This window comes from Lathamus discolor, chromosome 19 (assembly GCF_037157495.1).
Source record: "Lathamus discolor isolate bLatDis1 chromosome 19, bLatDis1.hap1, whole genome shotgun sequence".
NCBI lineage: Eukaryota > Metazoa > Chordata > Aves > Psittaciformes > Psittacidae > Lathamus > Lathamus discolor.
Window position 1 is genome coordinate 1,680,740 of NC_088902.1, and position 19,583 is coordinate 1,700,322.

Consider the following 19,583-nt stretch of genomic DNA (forward strand, 5'->3'; position numbering starts at 1 on the left):
CCCCGAACTATGGCACAGCCTCATCCCTGCAGTGGCAACTGATGGGGGGCACTTGTCATTATGGAGGTGATGGAGCTATGACAGAGAGAAACCCAATGCAATGCAGCCCACAAGGAACAGTGAATTCAAGCAGTGGAGAGGAAACAGCCAAGAATAATGGCTGGAAAAAGAGTCACTCTGGGCAGTGACAATAAGATGAGTTAGAAGGAAAAGCTGCTCATGCTGCAGCCTGCTCTACTGGGGGAAAAGCCTGATGCACAGTCTAGCATGAATGGATGGAGAGAAACTGTGTTCTCCATTCAGAGCAACCCCTTACAAGGACGGACAAAAAGGCAGTGGGATAGGCAGAACCGGTAAATGACTCCTAAAGAGCCCTAGGTGGGGTCTAGAGCTCTTGTCCAAGTTCAAAGGAAGTAAATATTAGGGAAGATAAAGCTGCTGGTGCCTTCAAACCATGTCCTTTTTGCACAGACACAGAGGGTTCATTGTCCTGCAAGGCCAGCACAGCCTGCAGGAACTTGGAACTACTCAAGTCACCTCCTTAACCTCGCAGCAGGTACACAAGCAGAAGAGCTTATTTATAGGCTGGAGATCTCACAAATGCTTCCAACAACTTCCAAGACCAAAGCTCACTGATGGTTTCTTGGGCCCTTTTAAACATCCTTCTCACTGTTTTTCAAACACTGACCTTTGACTGCATAAGGAAATAAAGACACATAGAACAACAGCCTGTATGAGGAATAAAAATGTTGAAATTAATAAATCATTAAAGGATTTTGATGCCCAACAGCAAGCACAGACCTTTTATCCCTTATTTCTGCTTTGCAACCGGCAACTAATCCTGTGAAAACAAGACCAAATTATTTATATTCTCTTAGTATCCCATAAATCAAATATTGCTTAAGGACTGAACTAATATTTTGAGAACCAAATATGGGATTTGCTCTGACTCACTACAAGCACAGAATCTCAGTCTGCTGTGATATGAAAAGGCCGAGATATGAAATCCAGGAAAATAAGGAGTCAGAAATGCAGGCAGCAGGAGGAAATCATTTATCATAGCATCGCCCAGTTTGGCTTTGTATAGCGAGTGAGTTCTGAAATGGAGTTATTGTGCTTTCTGTGTGGTGCTTCGCTTTTAAATGCAGATAGTGCGAATCTCTCAAAACGTTATTTGTTTCTGCGTTCCATTTTGCCCACATTGAAGACATTGATATAGATGAACTGCAAAAAATGCATCCATTGACCCTCTGTACCTCCTTTCTTAAGCTACAGACTAGCAAGAAAAAACAAAACTCCCAAAAGCCATATACAGCCACTTGTGTTTTAAAGAAACAGCAAAACCAGAACTGCAAAACTGAAACACTCCAACCTGATTTCCATCCCAACTGTCTGTAACCCATGCTACAGCAGATGGGTGCCCCAAGCAGCCAAGCTACAGCCACCTGAAAAGCAGGGTTTATACAAACACCAAAACCCTTTCACTGGAGCTTTGTGAGCCCTGAGTGTTTCTAGAAACAATATTTTAGTGATTAGACTAGGCAGAAACTCCCATTATTTACAACAGGCTTTTTCACAGCATTTATCCATGTTCCTAAGACTCAAAGGGGAAGGAGACAGACCAGGCAAATAACACAAATGGAGTTGATATAATACTGGACACTCCTCTGGAGCATCAACTCTGAATGCAGCTGGTACCAGCAGATGAGACGAGATGTCCCATGCATGGATTTCCTGCTCTCCTTGTGCACCCCACCTTGTGCTCACACAGACAACTGATGGGGGAAGGCCTGTATTGCTACACCCTTACCAAGAGGGCTGAGCAGTTCTTACAGATAACTCTGGGAGGATGATGCTGGTCTCTTGCGTTTGCAGCCATTTAGCTTTGCTATGAACAGCTCTCCCGGGTACCTCAATGGTAGTCGTCCTGCTGGGAGCAGGGAATGCCAAGCAATGCAGTGCAAACCACTGCTTGGAGAGGCCTCATCAATGATTTTAACCTCCTGACCTGGAATGAAAGAGGTAATTTGATCACCATGGAAACGGGAAAAGGCCTCTCCCCTGCCAAAAGTGGGCTGAATCATCTGCCTTGGCTCTGTGAGATGGGCAGGACAGGGATAACCGAGCCTGTGAGGGAACAAGCTTGAAGCATGATAATGATGCGTGACAGCTTCAACTTCGGGTCACTCCTGGTGCACAAATTGTCAAATAATGTGACAGCAGCAGCAGCTCTCCACACCCCCACGTGCCAGCAGAGAAGTGACAACGTTTCTGGGGATTGCATTAGTTATTCTCACCAAGGACCTCTGAAATGCAAATGGTTTTGCAGCTTCTGCAGGGCTCCAGAGGAGATAATTTGCTGGAGGTTCTTGCAAGAAACACCTTCTGGTCATTCACAATGTTGCTGTGAAGCCCTTTTCGCAGTGAATCTGGAATCATAGATTCCTAGAATGGTTTGGGTTGGAAGGGACCTTAAAGGGAATTTACTCATCCTTTCTGTAAAATGGGATAAGAGAATTTTTCAGGCAGTTATAAGATCCCACCTCTAAGTGAACAACCCCATAGGTTAGCATCAACTTCAGTACTGCAAGTAGCAGCACTAGTAACATCAGTTACTGGTGAGAGCAAATGCTCTGCACTTTAGGGACTGTATTTGCACATAAAGGTGAGAGCTAATGACAAACTGCCTTTTACAGCTACAAATTCAAGTTCACAAAGCCTAAACCACTGTCCATGGTCAGCATCAGGCATAAAAGCTTCATTCCATGTAACAGAACCACATAAACAGAACCAAAGCTCCACCATCACATCAATCTACTGTTTGGCCAAACCATCCCTGCGTAGTAGCGTAAGCTCCCCAGATAAAGCCACCTTCACCCAGCAAAGCCAGGAGCTGCTCACCCCAGGCTGCAGGCAAGGCAGCAATACGTGAAGCAGCACACTTGTAGGTTTGTTTAATTATTTTTAATTAATTTTAATTACTTACATTTTTTTTTTTTAAGCAGTAGCTTAACCTCAGTGAGTCTCAGCCCCTCTGATCGCTCTGGGACTTGTGCCAGCTTCCTCATTACACATCAGTTCCCCTAACACCATCTGATAATGAAATGGGTTTTCAAAGAAAGGGACACAGGAAAAATCAAATACCTTCAGCAGAACCCCAGGGAGCTGCAAGAGGATTATGATTTGGCTTGAAGATAAAATGATAGTTTGGGGAGTTGCTTTATGAATAACACAGACCTGTGTAGAAAGTGTCCTACTTTTAAAAGACAAAAGTTATGGGCCTTTAAGGACTTTCTACCTTCAGGGCTTCTTGCAGGATCCCTTCCATAGGGCAAGCAATAGTAACCTCCTCCTTCCTGGCTCTCTCACCTTAAACAGCCAAGGAGGTGCTGGTACATAACCCTGTCATGGGGATGTGCAGCCAGTCAGAGCAGCACAGATGGAATTTCCTATTGTTCCGTCCCAACCCATCTTGGTGCATCACCTGCTGATTTTATGCTGCAAATCAGAGGCTCTGCATCCAGACCACCTTGCCCAGCAGAGCTCTCACATCCTCCAGGATCAAGTCTATCAAGTACTCCAGTTTCCCATGACCAGTATGTCCTCCCCCAGTCTGCCTCCCAGCTGACATTTACCAGTCTCCCCAGAGCAGAAACAAAGAGAAAGATATTTTTTGACGGAAGGATGCTTTTTAGAGCATGTAAAATGTAGAAAATAAGCAAAATGTTGCAGGTATTTATTACTATTACTGCATGCATCAGGCTTTACTGACAGAAACACTGCTGTTACCACAGTCACCAGCAGCCTAAAGGGCTCGTGCTTTCAACAGGCCCCCAGTGGTACACAAAGACATCTTCATGAAGACAGATCAAACGCAAGGGGTGTCTGAGGAGCCTCCAGCACTGGTGGGGCCCTCTCCAACAAGGATCTGTCCTGAATTGAAGCTAAGACTGGTCTAAGTCCCTGAAACAGCCTGGCCAGCCACAAGGGCAGTGAAAGGTGACCAGTGTACGTACCGCATCACAAACAGGAGCTGGAACAAGAATCAGAAAGAAACAAGGGCCATGAGTGGAGGCGAACAGTACAGCATGACCAGGAACATTTCCCACCTCCCAGCCATTGGAGGGATGTGCATAATTCATAGGCTATAAATTCTATGTATCATATTCATGAAAGTTTAAAGACTGGTTATTCCGATTGACCATTAAAAGGCAATTTTTCCCACCTGTGTGACAAGGACTATTGACATTCCCTTATCCTTGGAAAAAAACAGTAGCTGATGTTCTGACACCTTCTGAGTCCCACATCACTCGTACACGTGCTGAGACTTCCAGGTCTCTGAGCCACCTATGAGTTACCAAACAAGCCACATTAAAATAATTTCTTGTCTATATTACAGATATCATCAAACTGTGTCATTAAAGCACTATTAAAAATTGACAGTCTGATTTTATGCATTTAGACCTAATATTTTAGTATTGAAGAAGTGAGGTGAGATTTTCCCTCTCCCATAGGCAGTGTGATGATATTTAGCATGGGCTAAATTCCTTTGCTCTGTAACCACACTGAATTACTGCTGTCAGCACCCACCCCAACCTGCTGCCTGCATGCACATGTTTCTCTTACTGAAGCTTTTCCTGGGGCTCCTGCTGCAGGCAGGACCAGGGGGCTGATGTCCAACATGGCGAACAAGGGTGGGAGACAGCCCTGGGCAGAGACTTCAGGGCATCCATATGCTCAGGACCTCAAATCTTAGTGCTATTTGGAGCCTGGAGCCCTGGAAGGTGATGCTTTGGCTTGTCACAGGGAGAGGCAGCTAATGCTAAGATAGAGAAGCTGATTTTTTTTTTCCTTTGCAGCCTGTAAGAAAATTAAATTCATGCCCAATGGGCCTAGACACTCTTGGTAGCATTGAAGTGCAAAATTGAGCTAATACCTTCCTGATGTTTAAACAATTATTCATGATATTTTTATACCAATCTAGAAGCAGCTCTAAAGCTTTTGGAACTGCCATCACAGACTGAAAGAGATGCAAGAAATAAAAGGAAGGGAAAACATATTTATTCAGTCATAGGGAGTTCTCTGGATAACACAAAGACACAATGTTATGCCAGTATGACTCCTGAAGCTTCTACCTCAGCTGATGAGTTCATTTTTGGGATGTATACAGGTAGGACAGAATCAGAGGGTGCTGACTCTGTTAAGGGTTCTTTTCCCTACCGAAGCAAAGAAACCATCTCTGTTTGCAAGTCTGTTGCAGTTCAGACTTAATCATAGAATCCCAGCCTGGTTTGTGTTGAAGGAACCTTAAAGCTCCTCCAGTTCCAACCCCCTGCCATGGGCAGGGACCCCTTCCACTGGAGCAGCTTGCTCCAAGCCCCTGTGTCCAACCTGGCCTTGAGCACTGCCAGGGATGGGGCAGCCACAGCTTCTCTGGGCACCCTGTGCCAGCGCCTCAGCACCCTCACAGGGAAGAGCTTCTGCCTAAGAGCTCAGCTCAGTCTCCCCTCGGGCAGGTTCAAGCCATTCCTCTTGACCCGTCCCTACAGGCCCTTGTCCCAAGCCCCTCTCCAGGTTTCCTGCAGCCCCTTTAGGCACTTGAGCTGCTCTAAGTTCTCCTCAGAGTCTTCTCCAGGCTGAACAAGCCCAGGTCTCTCAGCATGTCAAATATTCATCTAGATTAGAGCAACTGAACATGTACTTTATATTTACTTCATAGGGAGAAAAACCATCAAAGCTAATTAATAAGCAAACAGTGGCCATCAAAAAGGTGGACACAATCTAGAGAGAAAGGAAAGAGCTGTGAAAGGTCATTAGCTTCATCCCACCTACTGCCTGTTCAGGCACATATGGGAAAACTGATTGTTTCCCTCTCTGACGTTTACACTGAGTGAATCAGGAACAGATGTAGGCTGGGCACTGCCGACTCCAGCAGATAAAAGACAATTACAAGCAGCAAATGGAGCTACTGATAGCATGCAGCTTCCACTTGGGATGTTCAGTTTAGCTACTGGGAAACAAAATAGAGGCTTGAAACCTAAACTCCTCACAGGAGCCGTCTCTTGCTGCAGACCTGCTGATTCAAGCATCACACAGCTCCTTGTAGACACATGTAGAAACGTTTAAAGGCTCAATTTGAGCCATTTGTTTCTCATTTTTGAGCTCTCATTAAAATAATCTCTTCTGATTGTCTGTGGGAGTTATTTTTTCCTGCTCTGAAAGGCTGCAAAAGACAGCATAGATTAGAAAGTCAGAATCAACCCCGTTAAGCCTGTGACTCATCAAATCCAGGCTCCCTTTCCATGCTATCTTCCAAAGCAGGGAGAAGCCCCCATAATATGGCATAGGGGGGGAAAAGCCCTGTCTGGTCCCCTATGAACAAGAGGTTTGACAAACTTTACCTTCATCAATTCATTCACAGGGACTATGGACAACTCTGTGATACCTGCTTGCAAGGTAGAGGCAGAGGATGCCTTTGGGAAAGGAATGGTTTCTCCCCATCCCCACTCCAGGGAGTATCCTGCTACAAACACTAACGTGGGAGGAAAAGATCTCACCTTCCCATGGAATCACTTCATTCTTGCAGAGCCCCAGGCTGGAGAGGCAGAGCACTGACAGCACATGGATGTGCAACCAACCTAGAGAAAACATTGTTCGAAGGAATCTGTTAAGGCCTAACCAGGGTTATTTGCTATTTGAACTGTATGTAATCCAGGAAAGTGCCAGGAGTTACAACACAAAGAGTAACTTACTTCTTCCATTCCATCCCTCTCCGACTGCCCCATCCTCCACTGTCAGAAAGTACCATGCTGTGCCTACAAGAGCAATTTAAACTCCTCTGTATTATCACCACCTCTCTCAGACACCCGGAGCCAAATTAAAAGACCATCCTGTGAGGCCTGAATTTGCACCTGAGCTCAACTCTGCTGTAGCATCCCAGCAGGCACAGGTAGCCAGCAGCTTCCAGGGCTGCCACAGTCTATGATTCCAGTCAAGTCTGAAAACAAACTCAGGAATTCCAGTGCCCATGGGTGCTGAACTCAGAACTCTCCCAAAACAATTCCTGCCATGTCACTCCCACAGGCACACCCCAACTGTATCTCCCAAGGTTCCCAAGTGATCACCCAGAACACCCGATGCCCAACAACCTCTCCCCTTAAGATACAGGGCTCAGCACCTTTTCACTTCTTCAGCACAAAGGATTTTAAAATCTGACTTTATTTCTTCTCCTCCTTTCTCTCTAAACTCGCAGAAAATCCCTTTTGTTTCAGGGCATTGCAACAGCAAATCTGTTTGTTCTTTGGGCATTTAAACGTTCCTACCATTGACATTTTTAAAGCCATGAGAAAGGCTGTTAATTGGCTGGGATGCTGATTGCCATAACAACTGGCTAATGAACCATCTGGCAGCATATGTAATATTTATTTATACATTCCAAAAATCACAGCTCGAGCTCAGGACAGGCTCTTTTTCAAGGACAGGGGCAGCTCACCAAGGTGCAGATGGCAGGGGAGCACCAGGGTGAGTTTTATGGACTGCAGGGCCCACAGGGACCACTGTGAGCCTCTGGTCCACCCCAGGACAGACATGAGCAAGCTGTCATGTCCCACAGCCACCCCTCCTGCAAGGTTAGCAGCTCCTGATGGATAACCAGGAGGGGAAGAGGGGGCTCAGCGGCACAGGGCTGCCATGCTCCGGGACACCCTTCCCTCCTCCCATGCATAGGGCAGCATCGGAAAAGTCAGGGCTGGAAGATGTGGGAAAACACAAATTTGGGAGCAGCACTTACTGCTGTCCTCCTCCCCCCCCTCTCTCGGGACAGGAGGACCCAAGTGCTCAATGGTGACGTGAAAGTTCACATTACAGATGGAAAAGGGAGGGGAGTTCCCCAGGAGCACTTCACCAAGCTGCTTTCCTCACAGGGAGCTGGCATTTTTAGGAAAAGCCTCTCCCTGGCAGCTCTCAGCTCCCATCTGCCAGCAAACACCCAGCCCCTGTGAAACACCCTTCTTCAAAACCCAGGGTCTGATCCTGACCCGGCCTGAGGCAGTCTCTGCTCCCCTCCAATAGCAAGAAGCCCCCATCATGGCCTTCAGAGAGTACACAGTGCCCCTCTCTGAATCCAGCAGGATGATGCTGGAGGTTCAATGGGGAAGATGTATTTTTAGACTGGTGCTAAAGAGGGAGAGAAGGGAGCGGAGGAAGCCCCATTGCACAGGAGTCACGTGCGTATGCAAAAGGAGCCTAATTGCCCCTCTTTAGAAACTAATCACTCGGGATTTTACAAGCCACATTATAGAACCTGACATGCTTATTTTTCCTTTTATTATGTTTGTAAGCAGTGATCCTATTGAAAAGAAAATCAAACCCTATTTTTACCAGTCACAACCATCTCCCTTTTTCTTTCTGCCTGCTTTATTTTCCTTTCCATCAGTTGAATAGAGCAGCATTTTTATGTGTATTAATTGCCCTGTAAAATGCCCTCAAAGTCATTAGAATTCCCCATTGAAAACTATTATCTGTGCCATTATGTCTTTGCATTATATTTATTTAAATGCGCCTCTTTAGAATTAGCTTATTTTTAACAGCTAGCCATGCCTGAAATATTGTTCCAGGCCAAGCTGTTCTCAAATCTTTATTTTATTTTTTAATGATAACTTCATAGAAGCTCTTGATGCTTTATCCTGAGTGGCATCACGGTCTCATAGCTCTTAACCCTCTTTTCCTTTTGCTATTTCAGAAAGCCAGGCAATAGAATTTTCTTTGGAAACAAGACCTTCTTACAGCAGGACTGCAAAGGTTTCTGCTGCAGTTCCTGGCTGTCATACTCATTTCAATCTGTTGATTGCAAAGGTGAGTAAAAGAATAAACCCACTGTGATTTCCTACATGTAAAGCAAAGCTGCTCTCCCCCCTCCAAATACCCATGCAACATTTTCCACCCATTCTGACAGGTAATTTGGTCAACACTTCGACCCCCCCGTGGCTTGAGTGGCTCCACTTCTAGAAGCATTTGATGGTGAAGATTTGAGGCAGTACTCTCTAATCCCAAGAGCTGTTTCATGGAAGTATTTTGTGCTTGGAAGAGAAGGTCCTGCAGTGGGAAGCTGTGTTTCTGACCAACCTCGCATGCTTTTTGGCCAGTGCCACCCTGACACTGGGCTTTTCCATGCCAACAAGCTCTCAAGACGTATGGGACACCTCCAGGCTTAGGCCTGGGTGCAAGCACAGGAAAGGCCCCTCATAAAAATTAGAGCCTGGACACAGACATCAGCACTTCACCCCCGTGTTTCCCCATCCCTGCTGTCTCTATGGAGGGTCCTCCCTGCAGGAAGGAGCCAGCCTGGCACGGCAGCAGCACCTCCCCCCGGCTCCTCCTGCTCTGCACCATTTTCATATTGTAATTAGAGCAGCCGTTGTGCGTCTGCCTTCATTAACCAGCACCAACAGTTACTGAATGGGTGGACGTGGAACCAGCACTACCCCCATCCATAACCTCTCCCCTGAGACCCAACAGCAGTGCCCTGTCCCCACTTTGTGCTGCCAAACCGTACCACTGCCTCTCATTATTACATACCCCACTGAGACCACTCCTCCTTTCATCCCATGTCATGCACCAGGATAACTGGCAGCTCCTGCTGAATGACTGAAGCAGTCAGCATTACCCTCTGGTCTTACCACAGCAACATCCCTGCCTATTTCTTCCTGCTGACACTTTGTGCCTTGAGGTCCACATTTTAGAGGCCTTAACACCCTCCTTGGTACCCTCCTTCCTTGGTGCACTATGAGAACACAGTCAGGGACGTCTGAAATCTCTCCCTCTCTCTGGGCTATAGAAAAACCCTTCATCTGGACACAGAGAAGGAAACATGCGCTGGCTGTAGTATCTCAATTGGTCTTGTGTTAATGGTGAGGCTCAGCCAAGAGCACACAAGGTCTCAGGTGGGATATAGGGTAGGTTATGTGCCCCAGTCCAGTGCAAAAACCAAATGCATGCAGGTCCCTTTGCTCCACTGCCCATCCCAACAGCTGGGGCTAGGCGCAAGGCTGTGGCCAGGCTGCAGCAGGAATGCACTCATGAGATTGTATTCACAATGAATCCAGCCCATTTTCCTGCTCCCTGGATGCAGCAGCTTGGTGTAGATGGGCTTTCTGTTCAGGCAGGAGGGCTCTGCCAACCACCTCAGCAGGGAAGAGCGCTGTTATTCTTTATAAACATATTTTCCACAGAGCACCAGCAAAATCTCAATTTTCAACCCATCCTTCATAACATTTCTTTAGAATATTTAAGAGTGACAGCAGCTCAGATCCTATCTGCTCTTACATCCTCCTTCATTTCCTTTTGCGGCATCCAGATGACCTGTACAGGCCAATATAAGTCTATAAAAAGATGGACAGATACTTCTGACACCGACAGAAAGCTTCTGCTCCAGCATCTAGCAAGTATTCCCCCAAAGGCAAGTAGAACCTGAGCGCTTTATTACACCACCTCCTTCTTTATCTGGCAGAACAGCAGCACATCAAGTTTAACCCTTCCAAGGCTGACTGCTTTCTACTTGCTGTCCGGATGCACTCAGGAGCAATTCAGGTCAAGTTTCCAGTTGACATCAGAGCAGTGAGCTTGCCTCTGGGAGATCAGCTCCAGACCTACCAGGTTTCGCACCATCATAAACCACCAAGTTTTTCTGCCACTAGATGAAGCTTAAAAACCCTAAAGATGACTTGCCCCTTCCCAGCCCATGCCTTGGCAGGCCCCACTGAACAAGCTGTTGGTATCCAGGGTCCGGACTCTGGGAAACTCAACGTTTGGCATCTACTTGCACATACGTGAAAAGCACCAAGAAAAGAACGCAATACGTAGCGGAGCACTTGGCTTTTCCCAAGGGGTGGATGTGGCATGCTCAGCTCCAGGGCTGGATGGGGCATAGACACTGATTCCCAGCGCAGTGCCCAGCTACTGCCATAGGATTTATATAAAATACAAAATACCCTCCACAATTAGAAAGGATTTGACTTCCAGGGATGCCCCATCCCTGGCAGTGTCCAAGGACAGGTTGGAAGGGGCTTGGAGCAAGCTGCTCTAGTGGGAGGTGTCCCTGCCTGTGGCAGGGGGTTGGAACTGGATGAGCTTTAAGGTCCCTTCCAATCCAAACCACTCCATGGTTCTAGGATATCGATCTGCAGATTTCACTGACATTTACAAATAAATGATGTATTGCAGTTTTCATTTTGCTTGCTGGGCTGACCCTAATGGCCTTTACATAATTTACTTTTGATTAAAGAAGTGCTTTGACGCAGAGAACTAAAAAAAAACCCAACAAAGAAAATCAATACAATTAAGAGATCAGCTTTAAGACAATGTGTTATGGCAGGAAAAAGAAGAAAGTCAAATTCTTTGAAGATGCTGGTATTAAAGTGTGATGTTTAAAGACACTCTGGAGAGGAACAGATTATCCACTTGCCATGGGTTGGAAACCAGCTCATTACACATTACAGGGTTCAGATGGACTGAACTTAAGGCCAGACTGTGGCAGCAGGTTCAGAAACAGTCTCCCTTTTTGCCATGGTTGTGGCAGCATTTTATATTCATAGATAGCCATAACTCACCTGCATAAGAACAAAAAGGAGGAGCAGGCTCCACCATTCACCTCAATACATTTAAATATTTAGCAGTGTGCTACAATGTAGATAGGATCTACGGGAGCTAGTGGAAAAATAACTTACCCCGTTCAAGAAAACAGGGGTTTGCATTAGCTAATGCAGTGTCATATGTTCACTGAAACACCAAAATGTGCCAAATAATGGTGATAGGAAGTTAAAGTAATATTCTGGTAAAGAATATCCCAAAATCAATTTCTTTGGCAACTGACCTGTTCAGAGAATACGTAACTAGTGAGTAGTCTTGGCCCCTGCATAAAGGGAATAAACACAACATGCTTGCATGTGTGAGGCATGACCAAAAGAGGCTTCTCCTCTTTATCGATTCCTCCCTCTGAGCTATGCCACACAACTCCAACGTATAAAAAGGACATGGAACTGCTGGAACAAGTCCAGAGGAGGGCCATGAGGATGATCAGGGGCTGGAGCACCTCCCGTATGAAGACAGGCTGAGGAAGTTGGGGCTGTTCAGCCTGGAGAACAGAAGGCTATGTGGAGACCTCATAGCAGCCTTCCAGTACCTGAAGGGGGCCTATAGGGATGCTGGGGAGGGACTCTTCGTCAGGGATTGTAGTGACAGGACAAGGGGTAACGGGTTCAAACTGAAACAGGGGAAGTTTAGATTGGATCTAAGGAGGAAATTCTTTCCTGTGAGGGTGGTGAGGCACTGGAATCGGCTGCCCAGGGGGGTTGTGAATGCTCCATCCCTGGCAGTGTTCAAGGCCAGGTTGGATGAAGTGGGTGGGATGGTTTAGTGTGAGGTGTCCCTGCCCATGGTGGGGGGGTTGGAACTGGATGATCTTGAGGTGCTTTCCAACCCAAACCATTCTATGATTCTATGCTGTCTTCTAAGAAAACTGGGAGGAAGCTGTTCCTTGGGAACACAAGTCACTGAGATGGCACCAGGCTCATCATGGGTATTCTACAATGGCTGTGAGCTGCCTGCCCTGTTCTCCTCTTGTGTACGCTGAAAGCAAATAATGTGGAAAGGGAGGGAGGAAAGGAACAAAAAGATGTGAGTCCAAGCAACACCCCAGCTGCAGCACACTTACTCAGAAAGGCAGCCTGCATGCAAGCTGCAAGGCATTTTGCTTTGCTCTTTTTGTATTCTTTAGCAAATCCAAGGTTTGACTGAGTCCGGATCCCTGGATGGGGAACCAAAGATCCTGCAGTGCTAAAGTTAACAGAAAAAGCTTGCTTTTGCCACCAGTGGGCACAAGATGGAGTCTTAGAAAGTGCTGAACTGTACAGGGCTGGTTACTGTGCATATCCTTAAATCCCCAAGTCCCCAGATCCTCATTGCAGCCCCCAGACTCTGGAGGTACCCAGTCCCAGCAGGAGCTGCACTGCATCTAGGCACTTCTGCTTCTGGTGCCGCGATTTAACTTGGCATTAAGAGACAAGAGAATTAGGCTCAGCATTATTTATAATGAATGACTTTGTATTCCCTGAGTCATACCGCTTATTCATCCTGTTATTTTTGTTATCCCAAGAACCAGCGTTCTGTAAACTCTGCAGGGATGTTTAGGAAAGGTAAAGCTGTTTGCATTCTTTTCTCTCTCAGCACAAGTCATGATTGCAAAAAAAAAAAAATCCCAGACAAAACAAAGCCCCAGAACTACACACATCAAATCAAATAAATAAAAACGCAATGGCACTGACTGATCTGAAGAAAAACAATCAACTGTGAGCCAGTTTATTCAATCTGCCTAATGTAAGAAGGTTGCAAACATCCCACTGTTTATTCTAGGACTTTTTTTCCCTTTTGGCAGCAATAGAAACAACTAACGCAGAGCCACTCGCTATTCAATTTGAGGGCTGAATACAGCAGAGCTCAACGCCAGCAGCCGAGGGGCGAAAGGCACTTGGCCCAAAGCCTTTTTGCAATGATTCCTGCAAAATTTATTCTTTGTAAGCCATATTTAAGAGGAATTATCCTCACTGTGACACCCCAAAACATGCACAAGGCTGCTGCCGTTCCTTGATTAACCATTTGAATAATTTCTTTAAATCTGCCAGACATCAGCTCCTGTCATACCCTTCTCCGCCAGCTTGAGGAATACTTTGTACCTGGTACTTTCTCCCTGTGAACATATTTAAACAGCACCATCAGGTTGCTTTCTAATCTTCCCTTTGATAAGCTAATCAGATTGATCTCCAGAAGCCTGTCACCGCGAGGCACGTTTCTCAAACCATGGAATATGCCTCACACCTCCTGACAAAGCAAGCGCCCGTCCCTGGGGACGAGGCATCCTCCAAGTTTCAGAGACAGGGTGGAGACCCTCAAGGCACTTCACGAATATATTGGTCTCCTGCCATGGCTCAGACTAATGAGTGTCTTGGCCTAATCACCTGAGAGCATCTTGTTTTGAAACTAGACAGATGACACTGAACCTGAGCAGTTACCCTTAGAAATTGCATCTATGCTTTGAACAAGCACAAAACCGTAAGAAAGGCTGCACAAAGCTAAGCCCCTGTGCAATTCCCACTTGGGGCTTTCAAAGCCGAGTTGGATAGTGCTAAGAAAAAGAACGCCTCATGGCGGAGTTGCCCATAGGGGAGTGTTTTGCCCTCCCAGGTGAGCAGGCAATGATGGGGCCAGTGTTACCCACCCAGAGCCAGAGCCAGCACCCACCCTGCAGAGCAGGCACCAAGGGGGCAGCAGCAAACAGAGCTCTCAGGGAGGACCATCTTAAATTTGGGAAAGGATACAGATGCAGAACAACCTGGGAAAGGTGTTGCTATCAAGAGATGCTTAATACAAGAATAATTTGATAATATTATCTTTTAGGTTCTTTCTGTAACGCAACATTTAACAAACAAACTTGCTTCCAAGACAAGACTTCTTTCCACATGCATTATTAAGCAGATCTTAGTCTGAAACACACATGAGCTCAGGTTAACTCTGCACCCCTCAACTGTCCCAGAGAAATGAATGTTGAGGTACAGAGATCACTGCTGCGGTGCCAGGCACCAGTGCACTGCAGTCCCCGGTGCTCCTCTGCCACACTTCACACAACAGGACAGCACTCCACTTTTCCAGGATGCATTTGTGGTTCTAAACACCCCCTGGCATCATTAAACCACAAATTTGCTCAGAAATCCTTGCATTGTATCCCAGAGGAGATGAAATACAGTCACTTGCAAGCGAGAGAACAACAATAAAAGGAGAATGAATGCTCCCTAAGTGCTTCCTAAACCAAAAATATTTGATATGCAGGCTGTGTACTTCTGCAATTATGAAGCTTCCAGCTCTGAGCTGGAACAGATGGAATTTTTTTCCCCTGTCTCTCTTTGGTGATAAGGTGAATGGTTTCCTCAAGGGAAGAGTAGACAGAGTTGCTGAGTTGGCAAGGCTTGTGCCAAGCAGCTGGTTCCTGATAAAATGATGGGTCTGGATAGGCATGGTCTGGGAAGTAGCATAAGGCCCTTTCTGTCACCAGCCTTTCCAAGGAGGAATTGAAACGGTCACAGATATAGTCATTAAAGCATGTGAGATGGGAAAACAACTGTCATGATGGGAAGTTACTAGAAAGTGATGCAGATTATCTGTGTATTTGTTAAAGTGGATTATTTCCTTTGGACCTCTTTGCACTGCAGCTTATAAATTCAGCTTGAGCACTTCTGGACAAGCATGTACCTGATTAGATGCTCAGTTAACATTGGTAAATCTCTGAATATCTATGCAACCCCCAAAGCAAAATGTAAGCTTTCACCAAAGTAACTTTACTATCTCTCCCAGGTCATGTAGGTTTGAAAGATAGGCTCACAAGTGTCAACAATCTAAAGCCGGTGGAAACAAAGGACAAGCACACACATCCTCCCTCCATGCCCTTTTGGGAAAAGAAAACCCCACATACATCTAAAAATACAGATTAGGTCAATTGCTGAAGAAGCTGAGACTGAGCTTCCAGATGAGAAACTAAATAATTCACTTTGAGAAATGTTACCAGACTCTTTTCAATGGGCTGAAAAAGGTTAAACTCATGTTAGCCACATAACAAATGACATACAACATTATAATGTCCATCTGCTGGTGGCATTTGCTCTGTTCTCCTCTCCCCTTTTTCTCTGAAGCCAGAACATTTTGTTGCCTAATGCTATTTTCATGCAATATCCATCCCTGCTGCTCCTTCATCCAGCTCTGCAGAGCAGGGCTTTGTGGTTTAGATAAGCATCAGCACTCCTAAATGCTTATTCAAAACAAGCCACCCACCATGCTGCAGACCTGCCTGTCAAGGTGACCAAGCTGCATGTTCAGAGCAGAACCAACTACTAAACATCAGGAAAAAATTCTTCCCTGTGAGGGTGCTGAGGCGCTGGCGCAGGGTGCCCAGAGAAGCTGTGGCTGCCCCATCCCTGGCAGCGTTCAGGGCCAGTTTGGATGGGCCTTGGAGCAACGTGCTCTACTGGAAGGTGTCCCTGCCCATGGCAGGGGGCTGGAATTGGATGAGCTTAAAAGTCCCTTCCAACCTAAACCATTGCAAGGTATTTGAGGGTGAAGGCAGCAGCACAGCCACCAGACACGCCTGCTCCCGATGGAGACTCGCATAGCAAAGCAGTGGGGAGGGTTCTGTGTCTGTCAGAGAGAGGGACTCTGCTGCCTTCACCGAGAAATTGTTTGCCGTCTGTAATGTCAGGGGCTCTGCCCTCCATTCTTTTCCCAATCATAACACAACAAAGCCATTTGGATTTCTGAAATGTCACTGTGTCTACCCAGAGACCTGGCTCAGACAAGGTAATTATCCCTTCCTGTCACCCTTTCATATTCTGACTTGTTTAAAAAGAAGTGGTTTTTACTGAGTCTGTCAAGCAGTGTCCTAGGAAATGTTCCTGGCTTCCAGGTGAAACAAGCCAACTCCAGAGACACTGCCATGCTGGGATGCCCTGCTGCAGGCCACCTGCATGAGGCTGCACGTGCATGAGCCGTCCCATCTCTTCTCAGCACTACCACAGGAAAGCACAAAACCAGGTCAGGGGTTTAATACCTGTACAGGTAAATCCCCACAGGAAAAAATCTCTACAGCTGATGATGCTTGTAAGCTGTTCAATACCCAGACCCATGTCAGGGAGACACAAAGAACAGCAGGGGAGTACGATGCTCAGTTCTCAAGGATTTCAATGGGATGAGGGAAATAAACTGCATGGGACTCACCTGAAAAACATCTCGCCTATAACGATCATTCAAGTTAACACTGACCACAGGGATTCCCACTTACTCACTGCAGGGCTTCCCTAGGCTCTCCAGCAACAACTGAACTGAATCCCACAACTTGTTTCCTCCTGCGTAAGAACCACTTGGCTGCAGTCTGCTGAGATCCACAGGATAGAGCATGGGCTTGACTTAATCACAGCAGCAACAGGGCTTTTAATCCCAAAGAAATAAGAACAAATGAAGACCAGATTTCGACTTTGGACATGATACAGGGAAAATAAAGGAATCATTACAGAAAGCAAGCAGTTAACGGTCACGAATGTGCTAGAGGTATTCCAGTTCTGGAAGGATATTTAGGTACCTATCAACACTTGTGAATTAGGCTCATTACTAAAGTAAGACTCCTCTTGCTTTCCAGCCTTGCACACATGGTAAAATTAGACTGGGAGAGATCGGAGGAGGTCAGTTAAATCCTCATCAGGCCCTGTTAAGTAGCCTCTGCTGCCATTCATACTGAGCACTGGGATTTGATATTAACCAGAAGCATTTGGCTGCTTTTCTGCTGGAAAAAAATAAGCACATTTTAAAGGGGAGAGATCTTATCTTTCATTTTATATAGATCAGTTCTGCAGCATCTTGATATATTTATAGTTTTAATACATAACCATAAATGCCCCCTAAACAAGGGATATTGCACCTTTAGATTACTATTATTGCTTTATTGCTCATTGTAACCGTAAATTAAGAGCTTCCCCTAGCAATGCTGAAAGAGTAAAGAATTAGATTACAATGTACATACACAAGAGCCTATTAAGGCATTGCTATTCCATAAAAGTCTTTATAGTTTTTAAGTGTACACCTATAAGTGTTTCAATTAAAGAACTACATGCTTGCCTAGTAATTGCCCTCCCATTTGAGATACGGCTTTGCAGCAAAAAAGAAAGAAGCAAGACTAAAAGGTGGAAAATTAGAACATAAAACATTGAATATGAAACTGCCATAAAGAGAAAACCATGGGTTTAAATTATGCTTATTAGAGTCATTTGCATGGTTTAACTCTTGCTCTCTGGTTGCTGTATGGAATCTGATGTTCGTTTCTCTGGACAGAAAACCCTCTCCTTGGGTGTCATGAGTTCTCAAGCCTTGCAGGAAATCAGTCATTGGGATGAAATGGCTTGTTTTCTGGAGAAAAACTGCCACCATAAATCACTCCAGAATGACTGTAGAGGTCCTTCAAAGCCAGGACAACATGACAGAAACATCAAGTCCTGATTTGGGATTCCCAGAGCAGAAGACAGACGTGGTGACAAGAACCGTGTCCCTACCTGTCAGAAGGATGACATCTTGTGGTAGGATGGGTCAAAGGACCACAAACTAATTAAATACAGTAAAGGAAGCCAACTTCAACATACTACAAAGAGGACAGGGCTTTGTGCAGACATTACAAGGGGAAAGTAGAACTTCAATCAACTGCCCTTTGATTTTCATTACTTTAAACTGCGGGGGGGGGGGGGGGGGGGGAATGTATCGCTTGTGCTTTGGTAATCACCTCCAAGTTCACCAGGGAGATGTGCCTGCTCATTGCAGAACCTCACATAAGCCCTTCTGGTCCCCTACAGTATTTCTGTGTGGGTACCCTCACCTGAAAACTAAGCCTGGGAGATTGTTGGGGCTGGCCTTTGGGTTTCATTTCAGCCATACACTGTAATCCAGCAGCTCCAAGGGGGGAACACAAAAGATGCACTTGGAAGGTTACAGAAAGGGAATTAATAAGGAAACTCACTGTATCACCTGCAGAGTCACTCTCCTGCTTGTGACTGCTCTTGAAAATAGTCTCAGCCTCTGTAGCAAACATCAGTTCATTGTTAACCTCAAAAGCAGCTATTTGTATGAGATAAGTTCGTGCATGGGGGGCAACTGGCATGAGATATGGAACTTGACACTTTACATCCTCTGAAGCTTGCCTGGCATCAGTGACAGTCTGTGCAGCATTTCTATGTGCAATTCTTCAAGAACTAAAGAGTGGGATGGGAGGTAGAAATGGGTAACACTCGATAAGCAGCAGACATTAATTAATGCTATGTTACAATGGAATCCAGCTGAAATAATGTATGGAGGCCACATGAATAGTAAAAGGAAATTCATCATGGTTAATGCTATTACACTGAATGTCAAAGGCAGCAGTGATGATTTGCCACTTACTGTATAATGTAATGTAATCTAAATGCAATTCTGGTTGGATAGCTTTGAACATCCATATTGAGTAGGACTGGGAGAAAAAACAGGATTCAGTCCTTCTCCATGGGCAGTCTACAGTACCCTCAACTAACGTGCAAGTCCAGCTTCTGAATGAGACATCTGTTTGCCAGGGTATGACCAGAATGGATTTTAAACACAGGTATATGGTATTTGTCCTCCTTTTTTCAGGTTCACTGTAACTTCTAGGCATGCTTGGACCCCAAATCTGGGGTCAGATTCCAGCATTATTTTGGGGTAAGCTTCAAAAACCTTCTTTCTCCTCTCCCATCACACATTTCTATGTCATTCTTCTTACTGGGAACATTCTCTACGTACATTTTTTTAAGCTCTTTCCAGTGGATGATGCCCATCCAGGAAAATTTAAGTCTCCTTACAGACATCCGGTTTTAATGAACATGGGTGAGACCACAGGAAGTGGTTACAGCCCATGAGAGTCAAAGCAGGGTGACCAATCCAAAAAGATCTAACAAACTCATCAATATTCTACAATAAAAGCTTTTCCTCTATAAAAG

General features: G+C 45.6%; 1 long non-coding RNA gene across 1 annotated transcript in view; it reads right to left on the reverse strand.

Annotated features, from left to right (window-relative positions):
- Positions 1–3,817: 3,817 nt before the first annotated feature.
- LOC136023662 (uncharacterized) overlaps positions 3,818–19,583 on the reverse strand; it is a 35,205-nt gene continuing 19,439 nt past the window's right edge. Inside the window, exons 4-6 of the long non-coding RNA XR_010616655.1 lie at positions 6,558–6,638; positions 4,226–4,347; positions 3,818–4,033 (exon numbers count right to left, since the gene is read on the reverse strand). This is a non-coding gene — a long non-coding RNA (uncharacterized LOC136023662). The remainder of the gene's footprint in view (positions 4,034–4,225; positions 4,348–6,557; positions 6,639–19,583) is intronic.